The sequence below is a fragment of the Pteropus alecto genome, unplaced genomic scaffold, assembly GCF_000325575.1.
Source record: "Pteropus alecto unplaced genomic scaffold, ASM32557v1 scaffold76, whole genome shotgun sequence".
NCBI lineage: Eukaryota > Metazoa > Chordata > Mammalia > Chiroptera > Pteropodidae > Pteropus > Pteropus alecto.
The window spans coordinates 19,429,725-19,453,739 of NW_006443138.1; the positions used below are offsets into that span (position 1 = coordinate 19,429,725).

Sequence of the window (24,015 nt, forward strand, 5' to 3'; positions counted from 1 at the left end):
TTGTCATTAGTGAAGCTCTAATAACAGGCTTGCCTACAATGAGATATTTCAGCTGAACTTAGAAAAAGAAATGTTTATTACATGTGAGGTTATCATTCATGGCATTTCAAATCACCAAGGACAAATCTGTTGGACATCTTTGAGTAACTGAATATTTTTAAAGCACATTAACAACCCAAAACTCCAGAAAGCAATAAATAGTATCTTAAGTAATGTCACGAAGCCACATTTTTAATGTTTTCTTTCTCCCAGTGTCACATTTATGTATTTTTGAAGTTGTGAGCAGCTAAAAAAATCATAAACAAGGCCTCTACATTCATTGTTGCCCTTTGATTACAACCAATGAAAACAAGCTCTGGGTTTTTAAGACATTAGCATGAGTTTATAAGAAGGATATGGAGTAGCTTCCAGAATCCCAGGAAACACTGAAGATCAGGAAGAACGAGATACAAACAAGTTTCTGGAATCATGGTAAGAGAAACTAACGAATAGTCTCATCAGGGTAACACCATTAATAAGAATCAGCTCCCAACATTTTTTTTGTCTTAAATGTTTTTCAGTTCAAGATTCAAGTTCTGGAGAGAAATAGCCACGCGACGGTCAGAAGAGTGTGTGCATGCCCTTGTTTGTAAGGTTGCATGCAAAGGCTGACAGGTGTAATTACCCGAGAATATTAAGACAGTATTTTCGAACAAAGTGAGGAGATGAATACTGGGAAAAAAATAAAGTTATAAACTCAACCTGGACACTGAACATCTTTGTGTGTGCAGTAATTACAAAAGTACACTGACTAGTATTTACATAAAGTTCTCAGCTATTGCCTCACAGTGAGACTAATTAGACTTTGGCCCTTATAGAATGCCTGTACTGTCTTTGATCTAGCAGCACCTGAAACATACTTACTTACCAGGACTATGTGCTTTTCAGATTGAAGTAATCTATCAATACACTAATCTCAAGCATTTCATTGCTAAACTAAGAAGAATGTGGAATCTGGACACAAATTAATTACCAAGCAAATGCTTGATGGATCTTTGCTGTGATTTTTCTTGGCTTAGGGACACAGTCTAACTATGGGAAGATTATAGAAAAAAAGCAATTTTGTTCTTTGGGACTACAATTTTTGTCCTGGCTTCTTTAGACTAATTTAAGAATTTGCTTCATGATTGGAGAATCAGTTTGGGGTAAATTTTTTTCATAAATTTGTAACATACAGAAGAAATTTGATTCGGCAAGGAGTTTTGTTTAAAATGGAAAAAAGTAGAGTTCATACAATAATCATCCTGTAAGCCTGTTGGATGTGTCAATGGATGTATTAAATGTATCCAGTTATTTAGAAATTATTGTCTTTTTCACATTCCAAACAAGATTCCCTCTGATTGCTTTCACTATTTCTGTGCACCATATGTTATCTCCTGTAATCCTTGCTTTGAACTTCCTGCACCTGCGATTATATTTGAGGCCTGCCTGTAGGCAACTGCAGCTCTTTTTCAGAAAACAGGCAATACTTGGGAATCAATAACGCCATATAGCAGACTTTGGCAAATACACTATGGCAGTATAAAAGCCTAGCTCATTCACTTCGAGTTAAGGAAAAATTCTGAGCGAGATTTTGCCTGAAATTGCACACTTGTTTTGGTTCCATCCCTACTCTCTCATCAATTTCTCTAGGAGCAGTTTTCTAATAAATCACAAGAACATGAATCATTATCTCAAGGTCTGCTTTGAAGACATGACTTAAGACATTATTCTCTCCTATTTTCTCTCATACCTTCTGGTTCCTCTTCATTGCTTTCTATTGCCAACTTTTCCTTCTCTGTCCAACATAAAAATAATGTTTGAGTTCCTCAGCACTCAATCTCAGACTCTTTTCTCATTGTACTCCATATCCTCTCCCTAGGCAATTTTATCTATCCCTATGGCTAATGTTATAATCAATTTTTTTCTGAATTACCTAGACATTCCTCGAATCTTTAGACAATATATATGACACTCTCCTCAATATTTCTACTTAGATTTCTCACAGGCAACTCAAATTCAATACACCTAGAATGAATTCATAATCCATTTTCTGTGGTTAATTCAAACATAGCTCCTCCACGGACAAGGGAGGCAAAGAGGACTGCTGCGTCAGCAGCCCCAAGGAAGACAATGCACAAAGTGTTCCCCGGGCTATGCTTGATCCCAAGGACACTTCTCATTGCTCCCATGGGCACTATTTTCCCCTTTGACTGTTCCCATGGACATTATCTCCCTGCTCCACTAGAGGACACGGCTTGTCCAGTATTCCCCAACACTAGATAAGCAGCATGTCCGGCTCTCATCTGATGGGGAAGAGCCTTGTTCCCTGGGATGAAGCAATCCCCTTTCTGTCTGTTCACATATAAAACAATGACTGTTCTTGACCGGCTGCCTTTTCCTGCAGGTCCAATCAACCAAGTGCTGAAGTTTCCTTGTATTGTGAGTAATAAATGGCATTTCTCACACTTCTGGTCCTCCGGTGGTCTTCTGGAATATCCAAACCCAGGTGCAAGTTCCAGGCCAGGGGCACCTGCATTACATATCTCAACTCACATTCCATATACAAAGTGATCACATGTGGAAGAAAATCAACCACAGAATTGTTAGCATAAGAATCTGCTTTAAAACACTAGGTATGAGGAGGCTCCCAAGGAGCATTCAAACTTGGGGGAGCAGGGTTGAAAGTTTTATTGTGCTAGTTTCAGGAATAGACGAACATTTCACATGGATTAGCAGACACTGGACAATCTAGTTTGTATCAAGATGAGTAGAGAGAAACAGACAGAAGCTAATGTTATGTGCAAGAGGATGTGGGCAGGAATAGCTGAAAGATCAAGTATATACACAGACTACACTGGAAAATTCTCAGTCCTTCAGAGTCTCTCACAACATTCTTCTCCTAGTTCCTATGACTTTTCTTCATCTCGTTTGCTTCACCCTAAAACAGTGGTCCCCAACCTTTTGGGCACCAAGGACCGTTGCTCCTATGAGAATCTAATGCCTGATGATCTGAGGCGGAGCTGAGGCGGCGATGCCAACACTGGGGAGTGGCTGCAAATACAGATGAAGCTTTGCTCACTTGTCTGCTGCTCATCTCCTGCCTTGCGGCCGGGTTCCTAACAGGCCATGGACTGGTACGGGTCTGCAGTCCTGGGGTTGTGGGCCCCTGCCCTAGATAATATAATTCATTATTCTAATAACCATCAAAAATGGTCTTTATATACTCTGACACTTCTATGATCTATTTTATAATACTTTGCTAAATATTTAGTAATTGCAAAATATTACAAAAAGCTATAAAAGTTATAAGTAAACTAGTAAAATACTAATTTATCCATCAGCTAGTTTAAGAAATCTCTTATGTGTTTTTCCTGGATCCTATTGGATTTTATCTTCACTCAGATGTGATCATTAACCTGACTTTTACTTTTAACATTTATTCCCTTATTGTCTGTATCTCTAAAATACATTGTTTTTTTTTCTTGTGTATAAAGTGTTTAACTATAAAATAACACTGTAAGTATTCTTCTATGACTTGCATTTTCCACTCAAAATTATATTCCTGACATCCATGTATGTTATATAAAACTGTTGTTTTTAACATTTTGATTGCTGTATAATATCCCATTGTACATAAATATAATACAATTTATTTATTCATCTTAATGTTGGCAGATTTGGGGGATTGTCTCTATATAAAAATTAATAACATTTATGAAAAGTCATTTCAATGAACATTTCTATATATTTCTTCCAATGTATGCATGTGAGGGTTTCTTTGAACACTTAAGAGTAGAAAGACTAGGTCTTTAAGGACATAGTCTTCAGAATGTCAAATAATTTTTCAAAGCATTTGTACCAGTTTTATATCCATACAGTAGCAGATGAGAAATTCAGCTGCTCTACATTTTCTTCAAGAATTGATAGTTTAGTCTAATCCATTCCTCATCCAGCAGCTACTATATTCTTTTACAAATGTAAATCTGATTAAGTCACTCAAACCCTGCTTAAAATCCTTTAATGGTATCTCATTGATCCTAGTATAAATTTCAAAAGTTTAGCATTGTCAAAAAGTTCTTTTAGTTCTGACTTCTCCATCATTCAATATTTTATAACATTCTTCTTGCTTTCTGTCTCCATACTGGCCTTTGTTTTCTCTTTTTTGCTCCAAGGCCTTCATACATGATAAACTGCTTTTTTCTACCTCTTTCTCTGATTACCTCTGCTCCTTTTAGTCTCCGGTTAAATGCCACTACCTCAAGGAAGCATTTCTTGACTCTTTAGCATTTAATAGGTTCTCATTAACTGCCATAATTGTACATAGTTTTCTAAAACAACATTTAAAATCACAGAAATAATTAACAAATGATGCCTGTGCCTTTAAGTGTGCTCACTATTAATCATCATATACAGAGGAGGTCAATAACAGTTTCTGGTCTGTGTTGTTCACAAATTTATTTTGTACTAGCAACTTCTTGAATAATAGTTAATGCTCATCAAATGTGTTGAATGGGAATGACTAATTCCTATACACACACACACACGTGCATACATTATACTTTATATTCATTTTTCATTTCAGAAGTGGTATATTATTATCTAACGAATATTCATGTCCTCTCTACATTCCTAATTCCCCCAACTTCTAACTGAAAGATATAGTTTTCTGTGCCATTGATACTTATGTTAGTCATTACCTGCTTTGACCAATGAAATGTGGAAAGTCTGAAGAAAGCAGAAATGTTATGTTTGTTCTTTTAGGCACAGCATCTTGCCTTCCACTATTACCATAAGAGTATGCTCTAGCTATCCTGCTAATCCCTTAAGAATAAGGGAGTCACATGAGGCCAAAATGGGGCCAGTGTAGATCAGGCAAATATCATCTGATCCAGATTGAGATATAAGTGTTTCTTTTTATAAGCCACTGAGATTTGGTGGTTAATTGTAGGCAGCAAAAGTTAATAGACACACTAGATACATTTTAAAAAGAGATGCAATTCTTTAAAGAAAACAATGGATTTTTCTCTAGTGATGATTAATAAAATAAAATAAATCTAAGTTTAAAAATAAATAGCTGCTCAAACCACTTTTTTCCAAAATAACTTGAGACTCAAACATAAATATCCCAATTTAAACATTGGGATATTTGAGTGGAGGACTTCTTGATTTTAAACTCTTCTTATAATCCTTTTATTACATAAATCCTTTCATGCATATAGGCATAAAACAATAAGGACAATTGTCAGTATGAGATATAACCGATAATTTTCTTAACATTTTAATGGCCAGCTTTAAACAGACAATTTTCCATTAGCTGCACAGAAAGGGCTTTCTAATCTTTTTTTGGAATGACTTCTACTTTTCAAAGGTGAAATACTCTTAACCGATTACTATCTAAACCTAATGTTCAAGTTTAGCTTTTTAGTCACAAAGGAAAAAAAGCCATTTAAGTTTCATAGGTAGTGAATATATCATAACTAAAAGCATATAATTTAAGTCATGCAGATAACATAATTCAAATGTAAGATATACTTGCTACATTTATTCTTGGTTAAATTAGCTTCCACAACTCGAAGATATCTCTAAACTCCTAGGCCAAGGAGAATGAGACTAGAAAAAGGAGTCTTTCTATTTTACCATAATAGAAGGTTGATGCCAGAATTTGCCTCCTTTATTTAGAATGAGCATTCATTTCTTACAGGGTGGTGGTCTTATGGTAGGACCCAAACGACATCCACATGCAGAACCAGGGACTCTAAGGGAACCTCACTAACCTTTCCCCTGACTATAGTCAATCCTACTAGTGACAAGCTTCCGACTGAAATCAGGCTGATTATCTCTCTGAAAAATGAGGATGGAATTTAGAGTTAGATAATTAGATTTACTGTATATGCTTAGAATTCAAGTGATATAAAAATGAGCACTTTATGGTAACCATGTAGATTCTGAAGACAGAAAGAGAGGCCATGCACAGAAAAGGAAATCAAGCCAACATAGCAGACATGCAGAGATTGAAGATGGAGCTTCCTGTCTGGGTTTCAATGAGCTTTTCAGTTCTTTTTTCTCCTTTGCCACAAGACCTATGTACACATATTTCTTTTCATGTAACTAAAGGTAGAAAAGACTCAGATACTAGGTTGCCAATTTTTCCATCAGACTTAACTGTAAGCAAATGAGATATCAAAATCTAACATTTGTAATCTCAACAACCAGCTCCTAAGAAATGCCTCTTTATATTCCAATTCTGCTTTCTCTTACTCCCAAATGAAATTTCCTGTGCAAAATCTAACTTTTCTCATGTGAATGTACAAAGGAAATTGTATATGTATTGATGGATATAACTATGCTGGTGGAGATGGATAAAGGCATTGTTGTACATTCTAATTTTGTAAAGAGGAAAGGTTATTGAGACAAGTTTTTTTTTTTTTTTCTTTTTTATAACCAAAGGATATTTCTATGGACTGAAATGTGCCCTTCCTCCCCCAAGTGAATTCATATGTTGATGCCTTAACCCCAATGTGAGTATATTTGAGCTAGGACTTATCAGAAGGTAATTAACATAGGACCTATTAAGAGGTCCAGGGCAGGATACTAATTCAATAAGATTAGTGTCCTTATAAAAAGAAGTACTAGACAGCTCTCTCCCTCTCCATGAACCCACAGAGGAAAGGACATGTAAGGACACAGGAAGGAAGGCAACATCTACAATTCAGGTAGAAAGCTCTTTTACCAGAAACCAAATTTGCTATCCTTTTTTATCATGGACTTTGTGAGAAAATAATTTTTTGTTGTTTAAGTCATCCATTTTATGGTATTTTGTTATGGCAGCCCAATCTTACTAATACATCTATTTAACAAATCCCATAAATGAAGGGGGCTTATTTCTACTTGAGAGTCCCAAAATTTACAAGGAAGCTGAATAGCAGAGCAATTTGTAAGTTGCTACAGTTAATGGAACATCTCCATCGGAGTATATACCTTCCATAAAATGCACACTGCTTCTATAGTACGCTGAAGGGTGACATTTTTCTTGGATAAAATCAATTTACATTTAATATATTACTACTCAAAATTATGTTTGCCTTTCTAACAAAGAAAATACTGTCATGCAGAAAGAGGGAAACTCATAAACAACAAACTATAACACTGTAATGAATACTCTAATAGAGATATAAATAACTTGCTATAGAAGAACAGAAAAACAATTATTAGAAATAAAGGAATACTTTATACTTAGAGGTGTATTTTCTTTTGGAAAAACTTAACCTCTCTCACCTAAAAAAAAAAAAAAAAGATCATTGGCATTTAAATCCTTTGTTATTAATATATTTTTATTTTATTGTATTATATTACTATTAATTTGCTAGAGAGAAGAACCAAAGAACAAATCAAAATAATCTGATTTTAAAAAAAAGATATCTGATAAACTGGGTAGAAGAAAAAGAAGAAGCAGAACTTGTCTTTATCAGAAATTTTAATTACTAAAAATACTATCATATCAGATTGTAAGTATAGCCTAACACTTAAGGGCAGCAGAAACTAATGTGAGGTAGATGGAGAAATTAAAAAAAAAAAAAAAAAAAAGATGATAGATTAAGAATCTCATTGTGATAGTAAGTGATTTATGTGGCTTTCTCCCATGGTGGCTTTTTTTAAGATGGAAACCATATCGACTTCTCTTATGTGATCTTAGCCCCTAGAATAGTGCCTGACACATAATAAATGTTCAACAAATTCCTGTGGCAAAAATAATGGGTATGATAAAGTTCAACTGTGGGGTTTGTTGAAGAGGAAGCAACTAAAAGAACACTGGACATCAAAGTGAGACTGTTAGAGCAAATGAGAGCTTTTATGTATTTCAGACTTTTTACATAATATCAGATGTCCTGGTCCATGTTATGCCTTATAACTCATATTTTTTCCTTTCAGCTTTATATAGCCACTATAGGTCATGTTAATAAATGCTCTTCTATTTCAGCAAGTGGACTGTTTCTACTACCAGGAAAGCTATATGCAGTGAAAATGCTCATAGCTTCCTCTAATTGAAAATATACTGCTGGTTATACCCTCAAGTACAAGTATTATATCTACTTATTCTATGATGCTAAGAATCATGACACTAAAATAAAATAGAGACAAAATATTCTTCAGGTTAGAAAAAATTGGTGTGTGTGTGACCAAGGAGATTATGCATTACATTTCATCACAGTTGTCACTCTTGTGATATACTGTAGAGCACTAAAAGCTATTGTTCCCATGAATTATAACCCAATACCTTCACTCTAAAGATTCATTTTATCAGGAATCTCAGTATTATACATCACCACTGTAATGTGTAACATATTTTTAGTGACATATCTTTATGGTATGTTACAGGCTAAAGTAGAGTAATTATCCTTATAGGAAAGTTTTACAAGAGATTTTATGTTCTAATTCTTATGTTAAAGTTATTTAAGTTTTTTTTTTTTTTTCTGGAACAAAAATGTTAAAAATACTCATAGGTTATATTGTAAAATCAATCGTTAATAATTTTAAATTATTTTCAATTTTTAGGAGGTTCTTTTATGAGAAAAAAATATTTCATCAATAAGTCAGTAAAAACTGTCAATGTGTGCTCATTTTACATATTTCAGCTTATGCCAGTGTCTGTTTTGCAGGAAAACAAAATAAAGACAAATATTAAAGACTCAATTTTGCTGCACTAAAGTAAATCATAAGTAACTGCAGAAACAGAAAGCTATATAAATGCAAAAATCTTGCTAAATTTTCTGTAAGGCCATACAACATTTAAATGGTGTCTAAATATTTTAAACATAATAAAGAATAGATCTCAATAACTTATATGACCATCTACCTCTAGCTTCTGAGTTAAATTCTGGCCTGGCTAGCCATTAGTAAATAATTAGAAGTGACATGAGACATCCAACATTCAACACAGACTTGCTTTTTCCAGCTTAAGAGCCTAGTTACTTTATGCAAATTGGTAGAAGACCATTATTATGCAGCCTTGGCAATCAGTGTTTAATTTGTTGATAGCCTTGACAGTTGTGGCCAGAGTATAATTGGCATGGGTCCTGGTGCAAAATAAATAAATAAATAAATTGGGTTGTGCACAAAACTAAACAACATAATTACCAACAATTAGGCATTAATTACGAGGTAGCAGATTCTCAAACCCTTCTGAATTTGGCCAAAGCTAGACCTAATTATATTTTAATGCTGTAAAAACATTCATGTTCCTGAAATGATCAGTTGTGCAGAAGGTGCTTCCAGTAGAATTCACGTTTCATAATGGATTATATTATAATGGATATTAAATATGTTTCTACGGAGAGATAATCTAATAATCACAGGAAAATTGGTGAGGTGGGATTTATGCTAACTTAGTTGTAATTTATCTACTTTATTTTATCTGATCACTTGTTAAAATGCTGATATATAGAGAAATGAAAATTATTTTAGGAGTATATGAAACAAAGTCCATTGATGCTTATGTTAAGAAGAGAGGAATAGGAAAAGATGCTTGGGGAAAAAATATAGCTTCACTAAGTAACTTCTACCATATAAAAGAAATCCTGTCCAATAATAGACCCTGAGGAGCATTGCCACAGCACACTGCCAGCCATAGTCTTGATAATGGTTTTGTACTACCAGGTGGGGCATGAAAAAGTATTTATGTGAAAAATATTTTAGCACATAAAGTATTTCATTGTAATTATTAATGAAAACAAAATCATGGCGGCCCTTTGGGACATGAGAAATATTTTACATTCTTTCTGATTAGGAACATAGATGAAGAATGTCATCAAATTTCAGCAGCTTAGCAATATCTGCATAAACATTTTCTTTCTCTATTTCCTATGATCTTAATACTTGAAATTGTGGTCTATGAGTTCTCTTGCCTACCAGTCTTAATATAATCCATCTATTCTTTTAGGGGTATATTCTAAACTTGTGACTGACAGCTTATTCTGAGCAGAAGGTCACACACAAGTAAAATGAACATCCAGTTTTGCTTGGAGGAACCCACCTGTTTTGTTCAATTTTTTCACATAAATGCATATTAATCTGTTCAGTTAGCTAGAGGAATGCACTCTGTTTTCTGAGGAAAATAAGATGCATTCTTTATTTTTACATTAATCTTTCTGATTTCTATATCTCACATTCACTCTTCTGGATTGATAATTAGAAGTTATGTATCTGTCTGTTTGTTTCTTTGTTTGTTTGTTTTAGGTGTGGCAACCCTAGGTTGACTTCACAGATTACAAGGACCTTGTCAGTTTACAATTCCTTATTTTTTTTATTTTTTACGCATACAGCACCTGGTCTTCCTAGTTGGTCTCCCATCTAAGTACTAACTAGGCCTGAGCCTGCTTAGCTTCCGAGATCAGATGGAATCGGGCTTGTTCAGGGTAGCGTGGCCATAGATCTGTCTATTTATTTATTGAAGCTATTTTTTTAAAATTATTTTAAGTAGCATCAAAGATCTCACAAGTTGTCTAACTAATGGCCTGTCCTGAATCTTCATCCTAGACAATGTGGCACTGGAAATTACTGAGCAGTTCTTAATTCTTGAAAGCTTCTCTTTCCATGAATTCCACACACTATTTTATTTATTGGTTAAAAATTTGCTTTCTCAATGGTTATCAGCATCATTTAAAGGTCATTATCATTGATTCAGAGTCTTTAAAATTGACAACATCTACCTTACTTAAAACTTTTGTACATGCTAATTTTATTTTCTCCAGATTATATAACATGTACTTTTTCCATTTGCTTGTTTCCATTTGCTTTATCTTTGCTGTTTCCACACCTGGAAATATCTTACTTATCTTAAACATGATCTACTTTGCAAAGTTGTAGTCTTCCCTACCAAACACCACTCAGCCGACAGACTAAACCATTGGCCCATCTAAAAACCTTGTCTTTATAATGCCTAGCAAAAGGTTTGGCATATTGGAAATTATTAATTGTAGGTGTGTGTGTGTGTGTTTGTGTGATTTTTACTTATTTGTTTTCAGCTTGAAGTGCATATATGTCTTGGACACAGAAAAAAGTGGGTCTAAATATTAAAGTGTCTGAGACTAAGTGAGGTAAGAAGAAGCAAGATAGCAAAAATAAATTTAAAAAATAAGTTTATATAATACAATTTTTTTTTTTATTATTTAGGAAAGTTTTCCCCCCTCAATAGCAAATGCCTAGATCAGGTATAAGCCTCACCTGAGTGGAGGATCAAAGATGTTTACAGAGAAAATTTGTTTCTCCTCCTTCAAAGTTAGAGAAATTACTAAAGCATGGTAAATCACTAGATGCAAATCATACTGAGTGAAAATTTTCATATGTACGGGCTTCAGCCCCTTGTACAAATAGCTTATAATTATACTGAATTAGTGATTTACAAAGAAAATTCTATGAGTTATAACCTATAGATAAAATATCACTATTTGGACAATGTAGAAGCACATATAGAAAAATAAAATGATCTCTCTAAGACAATATTTGAGAGACAAAACTATGATTAAATCTCAAGCCTCTGGATTTCAGGGCTTTATTTCCAAACAGAATAATTACTGAGTTCCAGTGAGAGCAAAACAAAAGAGACAAAAATATTTGACGAACCAAAACAAAAGAATATAAAACAATGTCAACAAAATCCATTTTGAAGCATTTCATATGGAACTACCAATTTGAAGAGAAAAATAAAATAAATGACTAATTAAAAGATCTGTTTTTAAAAGACCTCCTGTAAACACTTTTTTTCATATTTAAAAATTATGCTCTTATCAAAATTTCTTGCAACAAATTGTATATGCAGATTAGTGTCTCTGTAACTGTTTAAAATTAGCGGGACTGACCAGTTACATTCCCAGAGAGGATGACTTGGAGCTAATTGATCCTGCCAGAGACTAAGTATAACCACTGTGTTTCTGTTCAGGTTGCCATTATATGTCTGTGCATGTTTTCAGATGCCAATTATTGCACTTCAAAAATCTGCATATTACTAATATCTCTGCAACTGAAGAGGAAGAGGAGAGAGTATTATCTAAACAATATAATTAGAGCAATATAGGCAATTAACTTTGCTGTTTAGTATGAAGTTGAGAGCACTAAAGACTGAAGTAATAAATATTCACAAACACTTCATCATTATACAGAATCGCAGAACAGCCGCACATTTTTAATACACAATGCAGACAGTCATATTATTAAACTTAATGGCATCTGAGAAATGATGAAAAGCTCACAGCCTTGAGCTTGTAATGAGATAAGCTTGTAGCCTGATCAGCTTGCATACAAATCATCTCATCTGAATAAAATTAATGTTTGATTTTTGTATCTCTCCTCAAGCATTGCTGAGTCCCCCTTTTCATTTTATGAACAATTATAGAAAGGAAAATAAAAGTTTAGCTGTGATATGATATATCAGTGGGAGTGTCTCCAAATACATGGAATTTTAAGTTCTCATTTCTAGTGGTGCGCATAAGATTTTATATATTTTAAAAAAGTAAAGAATGGATTTGTGATGCTAAATACAATGTGAGAGAATTTTTAAAACTTTTAAATTAATATAAAAATGTTTATGTTTAAGTATGTTTTAATATTCTAAAATAACAACAGCATGCTAGTTTTTAATGCTAAAATGATTAATACTCATAGATTTAATTGCATTGTCTTCTGAAAATTCGATATTCCCTCAAATTCTCATTTTAAAATTATATTAAAGGAGATGAATGTGTCATGTGTTCTTTCAAGATAAATCAAAATATGAAAATTATATATTTCATTTTTATTTATGTGATTGAGTTTACATTCAATATTTAAATTCCAAAGTCAGTCATTTCCCTATATGCTTTTCAAATTGAGTTAGTTGTCACAGGTTTTACTTAAAACAGATTGCAATCATTTTAAGGTAAGTCAGTGTCCTCTTCCTTGAACATTTTATACAATGTCTACTTACATGTAGCATTCCAAACTATAAAAGAATATAAACCACAAAATCTCAATTTCCATTTCAAACATGTATCGGGAAAGAAAACTACAAAGAAATCATTTAAATTAGATAAAACTCCTTGTGGATATCTTAGACTATAATTCTTGAACAGAGTTTCAGATTATATTACATTTTCTCTATATGTGATTTGTAGTTATTCAGCACATCAGTATCAAATTTTATCTCCAAAAACAAAACTATGAAGAACTAACATTATTCTCAAAACTATGGAGATTTAAGCTATAAATTAAAGAGAGTATTGAGGGAAAATATTTAGATAATAACTAATTTGATAACTTAACCTTTCTTTCTTGAATCACTCCAGCTTACTAAAAGACATTTATTTCATTGTATTCACATAGACATCTCTTAAGTGACATAATTGAGAATTAAGTGAGTCAAAACATAAAGTACATGCAATATGGCCTGGCAAAAAATATATGTTCAATAACTGTTAGCTATTACTTAAGAAGAAGTAACCTTGCACTTCGGCTCCTCCTAGTTCTCTTGTATGCCCACCAAGATTCAATACTGTTAGTTCTCATACATGTTTTTCCAAACTGAACTTTCTCTTTAATTGAAAAATCATAAAATTTGGAAGGAATCTGCAGTCATATTCCAAATAGTACTAACTTCTTCAAAGAAACAAAACCCATAAATCACAGATAATACATAATAGGTATAGCTTAGATAGGAAATTATCAGAGGTCCCCAATATAACTTTCAGGCTCAATAATTCTCTAGAAGGGCTCATAGATTCACAAAAAGCTATTATACTCTAGTTAAGGTTTGTTACTGAGAAAAGATACAAATTAAAAATTAACAAAGAGAAAAGTTACATCAGATGAAGCCCACCCTAGTATTGGTATCCAGAGTTTTTATTGAAGGTCATTAATACAGGCTCCAGTCTCCTTCAGAGCAAAAATAGGCATTCACCATAAATCATATTGTTAGCTTATACTTGTCTGTTGATACTGGTACACATGGCCTAAGACATCAGACTTACAAAAACAGGCATTCACTTCAAATAGAGTGGCCCAAAGCCTTAAACATGTAAAAATATTCTTAGCAAGTAGAATATCTCAAAGGCTCAAAGTTATCTCCCAGCTAAAGATCAGTACTGAAGATAGACCCTTCTTTGAAATTAGTTAACTTGTTTCTGCCTTGAAATCTAAAATGAAATTCAAATCAGTTGATCAACAAACACAGAGAAAAAAAAAGTGTCTCAGCACCATATGAAAAGATTGGTGACTGAAAACATCTGTGTACTTTACTAAAATAAAATCTTGCTACATAATTATAACTCTTAAAAATAATATCCCATTTGAAATTACTTTTCTGATTAACTGACCAATTTACCTAATTTAGGTGCTCATTCAATATTAGGCATGACTGATACCTGTAGCTCTAGCCTTGGATTATGCCTTCATGCTCTGGTCCCTTAAGTGAAGCTTCACCTTGTTCCTGCCACTAAGCCTGTTCTATATCCTAGTTTTCCTCAATTTCCTCAATTCAAATTCTAGGCCCTGAGCCCAGACCACACCTAATCTCATCTTCAAGCTCTGTTACCTGAATAACAAGATCCATCCTACTTTCTCAGCCTCACACCTATCACCAGGTTCATACTTGCCAGCACACTGACCTTCTGCTGAGAGTCCCTGAGACTGCCTGCTAGAACTGCCACTCTAACTTAAGCCTTTCGATCTCCTGCCATGTTAGATGAGTCTTTTTTCAATTCTCTGAAGTTCTCCTTGGAGCATTTGCCCTACAATGATAAATAAATACTGTTTTCCAGTCTTTATAAGGGTTCCTTTTCTCACATGGTAAATCTCACAGGCTACTCTGTTCAGAGAGAAATGTACCTCTTATTCACACAACATGCATCCAACAAGTATTTAGAGATTTAGTGAGTGGCCATTAAATATCAGGCACTGTTCCAGGGCCAGCAAATATGTGACTATGTAGTTTAAGCAATTAATTGTCTAAATTGACATCTGTATTTGCATTAACATATACATCCTTATGTAGTCCTAGTCTTTTCCTAAAATAAACAAACAAAAATAGATCAGTATGTAGAACTGACTTTCAAATTAACACCTCCTTCTCTTTTTCCTTTCATATGCTCCCTGGGATCTTTTAGTGCTTTGTTAATATGTTCAGTTCTGTTCAGATCACTTTTCAATTCCACTAAGAATATTGTTCCTGAAAGTGTAAACTGTTATATTTTCCACTCCATGGATTCTAATCTTCACCATTGGTCATAAAACTAATACTCTTTGCCCCCGCATGCTCCTAAATATGGTGGAGAATGCCATAGGGTCATAGCCTCTCTCATATTAAAAACAAAGAATAAAAAAATGGATTGCCCTCTCTCAACACAAACATCTGTAAATTCAACAAGTACATGCCCTCTAATTCTTCTGCTTCTAGAGGAAATGTTTTGAATTCACTAATATTTAGACCATTAGGGGAAAAAAAAATCTACCTTCAAATTACTATATCAGCACACACTAGACAAATACAACAAATAAAACATTTAATAAATTGTCCATGAGGTGAATCATGGAAATATAACCCTAAAAAACACAAAACAGACAGTAGAATGTCTGTTTCAACACTGAATTCTCTGAAGACTTAGTTTGCATTCCATCTCACATGTTCAGTTATAAGTCACAAAGAGTTTCTAAAGAGTCAAAACACTCTACATTCTCTGTTCTTATTGTGAACATAAACTTTATAGAACAGATTCTAATGTTGTAGAAAAAGACATTTTAATACCATTATTAAAGCATGTTGAAAAGAAAAAAGGCAAGTTATAGGGATTTATAATTACATAACATATATTACATTAAGTACCACGATAAAGCAGTATTTATTTGATGTTGAATATTCTTTCAGTAAATTTCTAATTCTGTTATCACAAATTATAACTGAGAAAATGACCTATTAATTCTGACAATATATTTAAATTTCATTATGTACTCACAAAAACTCGATGAGCTTCTGATATCTTTATTTTTTTATTAGGTAAATTATGGATTAGAAAGCTTGAGTAGCTTTCCCAGAGTCTCAGAACTAAAAAATATTAGAAAGCAAATATAACCCTGGTCAGTCTGACTTAAAATTTCATGTTTTTTCCACAAGAGCAAGATAATTTTCCAGATGAAATAGCTTAATTTGTTATGGAGCTAACAGGCAATTCAGTCAATCTCCCTTCTCTTATTCCCATCCCCCTCCTGGTGTGTGTGATTGCTGTAATTTAGGCTTTGCATACTGTAAAACTATCTCCTAACCTATATTTTACTCAAAGGAGTTACTGCAAAATTGATAAGTACAGACCATGTAGAAAATGCAAATATTCGCATTGTATGAGACATTTTGGAATAGGCAAAATATAAAAAAAACAAGTTTGCATATATTACAAGATTTGTAACATGTATAATTGTAAATTGTTTAGCTGAAATAGTATTCATGAACTAAGTAAATTATTAAATTTCTCTCTTTTTAACTGTAACTTTCCATTATATAATAATAATGACCATTGGTTAATACTAAATTTAAAGTTACAATCAACAGCCTTCTTGTTCACCACACTGTTTAATATGCATGTCCTTGTTATGCAAGTAGACAAAAATAGATTTTTTTAGATATTTAAGAAAATAATAAATTCACTTATATGATTTTAATAATTCAGTGACAAAGAATATTAACTAAAAAAATACATTGTTTTTCTTCAAGGGCCAGCGATAGTTAAACGTGATAAAAAAAATAATAATGAACACATCATATTGCCTATTATTTTATGGTAAATGCATACCGAATAGACAGAATACCAAAACCTCTCTGTACCAAAGGACTAAACATTTTATTCCTTTAATAGTATTTCCATTTTTGCATTAGTTCACAAAGCAAACAGTTTAATTGAAGCTTCATAATGTTTTTAACTATGTCATAGAATTCTTTCTTTATTATTACTCCTCAAAATATTTGTTTTCTTAAGCTGGTACATTATCTGACTCACTTTTAGCATTTTAGAATTGTATTGTTAAGTGCTATAAAATCTCCTATGGGATTTTGATTCAAATCAAATGAAAACTATGATACAGCTCAGGGATATTTAATACCTTAAAAACAGTTCCATTTTCTAAACTTATTTTGCTACCTAAAATACTATAATTATAAAATGTAATGATAAGTTATATCCATTATTTAATTAATACAATAGATAGCTACTTCACCTATTTTTTCTAAGTGTCTGATACTGCAATATAGAAAGAAGTTTATTAGCCTTAGTGGTGTTGTTCTTGGCCTCATTATATCAGGATTTGAAACAACTAAGCTAAGTGTTTATTAGTAAATTTAAAAATTAGATATTATTTAAATTATACACTTAAATTTGAAGATGCAGTATTCATGCAAGGAAAAATAATATGCTTAAGAACCTGTATTCTGCTTTGCTGTCTGCAACTTTCTCATTTTTATTACCTTTGTACCACAGCCAAAATTATCTAAATGTATTGAAGGTTGAGAAGCAAGGGAACATAGACATAGAATTACAGTCAACTATAATGGATTAGGTGCTCAGCTGAGGATAAGTATAGCTTTTGACAGGCTGCAAACCATTTACAAAATTATTAAAGTAATAAAATGCTTAAATCCCAAACTATTACATATTCCAAACATGATATAATATTTTCAAGGGTGAATTTTACTTTTGAAGTATATAAAAAACCAAAAACAGAAAAAAAACCCTCTATACTTGAAATAAAATTTGACTAAGTAGCCTTAAACTACTGTTAGGTCCTTAATAAACATGGTATAACAATATTTAGAAATCTAAGTCACACCTTCCCATCCTTCCAGAGTATATAGCAATATGTTTCATAAAATATGAGAAAATGATTCAAAATAATAAATAAATCAAAATAACTGAAATATTTAAAAGAATAATACAGAAAAAAGAACAATTTCTTATATTAAGATATAAAATTAAAACCAGGTAACTTAAAATATTAAACATATCTTTGGCAAATGTATATAATTAATAAATAATCAATCAATTGCACTTCATTTTCCTATTTTGAGTTAAAATTATATATTTTATGTTTTGGTACATTACCTCATTTACATTAGTCTTTATAACAATCCTGTTTATGAATTTACATGAAGTGCTTAAAGTGACATTTCTAGAAAGACATAAATCCATAAACTGAAACTAGCCTTTTTTTCTAATAACGAAACCTATACTCTTAATAATTACTCTATGGCAAGTTTGGGGTTGAAAAATACATTTCCATTAAAGTATATAAAATTGGAATTATAAAATATGATAACCAGTACAATAATACAATAATCATAATGATTATATCCATATAAAATTGAACATTTTTTGAGGTAAGGGATCATGTCTTATTTTTGAGTTTTTCAGTGTTTATCACAAGTATTTTGAGAATCACTGATATAGATGGTGGTTAATAATTATTTACTGAATTAGTTAACACAATAAAACCTCATTGATCAGAATTAGCTAAAAAAAGCTAAATCCGAATTAGTGAATATTCAGAATTCAATATTATCATTTTAAGGGTAAAGGAGTTCAAATAATATGGTGATGAAAGGAGATACTTAGGATAATGAACACAGAATGCAGTATACAGATGATGTGTTATAGAACTGTACACTTGAAACCTAGATAATATTATTAACCAGTGTCATCCCAATACATTTAATTTTTAAAAATCTAAAAAAATATGAATGACTTCTTCAATTGAAAGACATATGGGGAGTCTAAATGATCATCCCTAGTCAAACAGAGCCATATGGAGGCTATACAACATTTTGGTATGTTCAGAGAAATGCAAGAGGTTTGGTCAGAAATGTTCCATGTGAATTTACTTCCAATCAATATCACATGGTTTAGAAGTGAAGAGATGGTGCATTTTTTATTGTCCTGTTATAGAACCCAGAAGAGGTAGAATCATTATTTGCTTGGCTAGAGAATTCCTGTGTGACAAGTTTTTTGAACAGTGGTGACTGTCATCACATTTTGCCTAGGTTTGAGGGGTTTTCTACAATGAGGTCTTTCAATGCTGAAACTGACAGTCCTGAGAAAACCAGGATGATGGCTCATGCTACAAGAATCCTCAAAAGAAGAGCTAGACTATAATACTGGTGTCTTTACGGGGTCACTAAAAATGTCCTTTAAACCCCAAATCATGCCCTTTAAATCTTGATGATTTTAGGAAATCTTCTATTTGAGATTCTGCCCTATGTTAAAATTTGGATTTCCTGGGAAAGCCACTGTTTGGATGCCATTAATACTTTAATAAATTAACTTTCAATTAATATTTATTTTACTATCTATAACATTTATTATGCATTTATTGTGTCACTGGTTTGTAAACATTGTTTCAATGTCTCATTTAAAAACCTGAGGAAGTAGTCACCGATGTTAATTTTTTGTTTGTTTGTTTTTAAGATGAGCAATGTAAAGTCAAAGAATTAAGTCATTTGCCCAAGCTGATAGAGCTACTGAATGATTTAAGCAGAATGTTTACTTAACTGGAGCTTGAAACCATGGACATTCTGTCCTCTGGTGAAAAATCTAAGTACGAGGCATTTTGCTGGATATTTTGAGAATTTCCAAAATGTGTAAGACACTGTTTCTAAGAAGTTTACTACTCTGGGAGTTAAACATAAATAAATAGTTAAGGTATTATTGAAAATTTGCATAACATTTGGTGTACTGGTGTACACAGCCCTTTCACAAACATTAAGTCAATTGACCATCATAATAGCTCATTAAAGCAAGCATAACAGGAGTTCACCTTATTTAACAGATCAAGAAGCTGAGGTTCAGTTAAATTAAATGACTGTTCCCTGGCTATTGATGTTGTAGCTGGAGGTTAGAATCCAAGACTTTGTTCTTATAGGCTGGTCTTTATTTTACTTTACTGTGCTGCTTCAAACATACATTACCAAATAATTACTAAATGGAAATTTCTTTTAGGGTTATGCATTTCAGTAACCTTTGTGATTTACATATCCCAGTGTTATCATGTTTTTGAAACTTCATAATTGTCTATTGGATGAATGATCTGCATTTCTAGAGTATTTCACACCCCTAGAACTTATTTATGTACTCCACATCCAGTAATTATTGAGTACAATTGTTTTTTAAACAAAAAGTTGTAAAAAAAAAAAAAAAGGAATTGAGAGTATATTCACACTTTGTTAGCAAACAGGAATGGCTATCCTAAAAAGCTGTAAAGCTTAGTGTCTAAGAGAAAGACTCTCAAGCCAGGTTGGCATTATAAATCCGCCTCTTTAACTCACTACCTATGTGACTACATTGAGGTTACTTATCATAACCTCTGTCTCTCTGCCTCATTTTCCCCTCTTATAAAATAAGAGTAATATCTTACCTACCTCAGAGATTGTTATATGAATTAAATGAGTTGATATGAGTAAGAGCTTAGAAAAGGGAGTGACATTTAGTAAGCATGATATGTCCTAGCTACTATTATTATCATGATATTTATTATTATTTTACTCAGAAAGTTTTGATTGAATACAGGTTCAGCCACTTGTTTGATCTTGGGAATATTGTTTTCTATCAGTGAGCTCCATTTCTTCATCTGTAATAGCTGACATTTTCAAATTAACATACTAATAATATTGTGTTTAACACAATGTAATTGCCCAATAAACTTTAAATATTTTTTGTTTTATTTTATTTAATAAACATTGAGTGACTATAGTATATTAGGCTCTTTGTTAGTCTCTGAGGATAAAAATGTTTTAAAAACAGGTAGGATTCTTTTCTGATGTTTTAATAGGGAATGCAGACATAATAAACTATTTCACAAATATATAATTACATATAATGAATACATACTCAGCCAGAATGCTCAGAACTAATATATGTAACACATAATTCATCATCCACTCATCTTCAATTTATGAAGTTTATTCAATTTTCTGTACTTTTTTTTAAGTTTGCTAAGGACACACCTTAGATTTTCAACTTAGAGCAAAAAAACCACCCCATATTTACTACAGACTATGTATTTTTTTAATGAACAGGACTTCACTGAATTTTTTCTTAAATTAGCAGTTATAAAGCGAATGAAAATGAGATCACCTCTAATGATGTTGACAAAGTCCCAGACCCAGGTGTTCTGACTCAATGTATCCTACTTATCTTTTTAATAATTAATATTAACAATTCAATTTATTAAAGTTATTAGAGCCATTGATGACTTTTTCAGGTATAAAATTATGGAGTCATTACATTTTAAAATATAATCATAAAATTATATGCATAGAGGGTCATGCATATACAATTTTAAACATGAAACTGTCACAGAGAAAAATGTTAGCTAGCAAAATCTACATTAATGCAAGCATTAATGTTCTGCAGGAGACTTCCAGTTCAGGCTGGGATAAATTGTGATCATGGCGGTCAATTTCTTAGTATAAGGGAGTGAATAACCTAAACAGGAATTCATATATTTCTTAGAAGAGCTTCCTGTTACTCCTTACCTAATAATGATCTTTATTACTATGAACACTTAGTTTAATTCTGCATCAGCAACTTTCACATTGGGCAACTAAATTTGTTATATGTGAACATTTATATATTCTGAAGATCACTAAACAATATGACTGACTCCCTTATCAATTTACTACATTAGGAAGATATATTTTTAGAAATGCTGATGTGAGTTTTGTAATCATTATCATACTCCAAGCAGTAATGCCCATAATAGAACAATTATTTAAGGATATTCTAATTAGCTACTTTATTTTTATTCAAAATTTTGTTGTTTCTTTTTAAAAATACATGCAACAAATCAGCAGAAATTGGGCATAGTGAGCTTCAGTATTTTACACAATTATGAATATATTGAATTTAATCCAAAAATACATTTTTACTTAAAATAGTAATCCAAAATTTGTTTAACCTTTCACAGTACTGTTTTTCTACAGTAGAATATTTTGTTAGTCACTTGATAGTGAAATGTTAATATATAATTTAGCAATATTTTATAATTTAGCAATATTTTATGCAGATGTAGGGGGACATATATACTAAGATAAATTTTTCTCAAATATAGTCAGCCTGAGAAAAGTCAAAATAAATAAAAAGGGGAAATTTATTAATATTTTTTATTTGGACCCTTTTCCTATTTATGACTTCTCTACATTTTATTTTTGAAGGCTGCATTATGTTTTATGATCTTTGTATGGTCTTTCCCCTTCTTCCACCCTTCCTTGTGTTTTTGCTTGCTTGTACTGTGATATAATTTTTTTTGTTCTCCAATAAACAGAGTTTTCATTGTGTTGCTAGTTAGAGCAATGTTGTCACATTCGTATACAAATAAGAAAATAGCCTGTAACATAATATTTAATAACATCTCAAATGCCATAGTCTATGTTTTTTATAGTAAAAATCAAGCTGTTATTCTCATGAAATAACATACACACATGCACACACACGCACACGAATAAACAACTAACAAGTTCATCTTCATTTTGGACATTTCTATATTTTTTGCTTTCATTACTATACTGGATATACCTTGATCTTTATGTACTTTCCTAGTCACTTCTTTTTCATCTTCTTTTTTTCACAAAGTTGTAAAGAATAATTGAGAATCCAGAAGCAGACACATCTGGAAATACATTCTGGTATTTTTATCTTACCACTTCTGTGAAATGAGTAAGTTACTTAAGTCTTAATTTTGAATCATCTACAAAATTTAGATAATAAGTATTGCCTCCTAATTCATAGTTCATTGGGAGACTAAATGAAATAGTGCATATGACATTCTTAACAGTACTTAGCAAGAAAGTATCACTAGATATACCTATTATCATTGATTTGTTTCTCTCCTCCCATTGTTAAAATCAAATGTTTCTTAACATTCTGCCTTCCATTTCCATGGCTCAAGTATGCGGCTTTACTTATTGTGAAAGTGTTAGTAATTTTATAACCTAAGCATTCCTGATGAAGTGGTATTAAAATATGCTTTATACACATCTATCTTAGGATGAAAATGCTGTCATAAATTTTAAAAGACTGAGATGTGAGAATTAATTTATTTTAGAAATAAAAAATAAAGAAAACACATTGGTCCTCACCTTTATTTACATATTCTGTAATAAGCTTAGACTTCATATTATTACACTTAATTTAAAAGAATGTTAACTTTTGACTACTTGATAATTGAAATGAGCTATATTAATAATAACTTTTATATTTCTAAAAAATGATTCCAAGTTATATTAGCTGATAAGTACAATTTACTGAATATAGTATAAGTCCCTATAGATAGGAAACTCAGTTATCACTTAAATTATTGTAGATATATTTGGTCTAAACCAAGTAAAGAATGTACAAAAATTTAGATAGAGTATAATTATGTTTTCAAATAAAGACCTCATAAATAAGTAAAATGTGAATTGATAATATATACAAATAGTACTTGGCAGCATATTAAATAATTTTGTGTATAACATGATTGGTTTATTTAGTTCACAAAACTAGAAACTAGAAATCAATCAAAACCTTGCTCTTTACCTTATCCTTCTACATCCTCTTGCTCATATCCCAATTTTACACCCCAATTTTCTCTTGTCTGCCTCATTCTCTCTATAGCCATGTTTATTACATTATCTCAGAACACCTAAACTGCCAAAATATTACTGACTCCATCTTCCTGCTTTCGTTCATGTCTCCTTCCAACAAATTATTTTAAAATACTTGTCCAGGCTTCTCTCTCAACTTTATAAGTGCATGATTTGTAATGCCAGATAAATACCAAACATTTTAGTGCAGTGGTTCTTAAACTTTAAAGTGCATAGTATTATCTGAAGGGCTTGTTCGAAAGAAAGAAAGAAAAAAGAAAGAAAGAAAGAAAGAAAGAAAGAAAGAAAGAAAGAAAGAAAGAAAGAAAGAAAGAAAGAAAGAAAGAAAAGAAGAAAAAACACCCAAACCT

The 24,015-nt window shown here is 32.0% G+C and overlaps 1 protein-coding gene and 1 pseudogene across 1 annotated transcript in view; both read right to left on the minus strand.

The window, feature by feature from the left end:
• The window catches only part of MGAT4C (MGAT4 family member C), a 625,909-nt gene that overhangs the window by 100,908 nt on the left and 500,986 nt on the right, over positions 1 to 24,015 (minus strand). The window lies entirely within an intron of this gene.
• On the minus strand, positions 10,332 to 10,450 carry LOC112472416 (annotated as a pseudogene).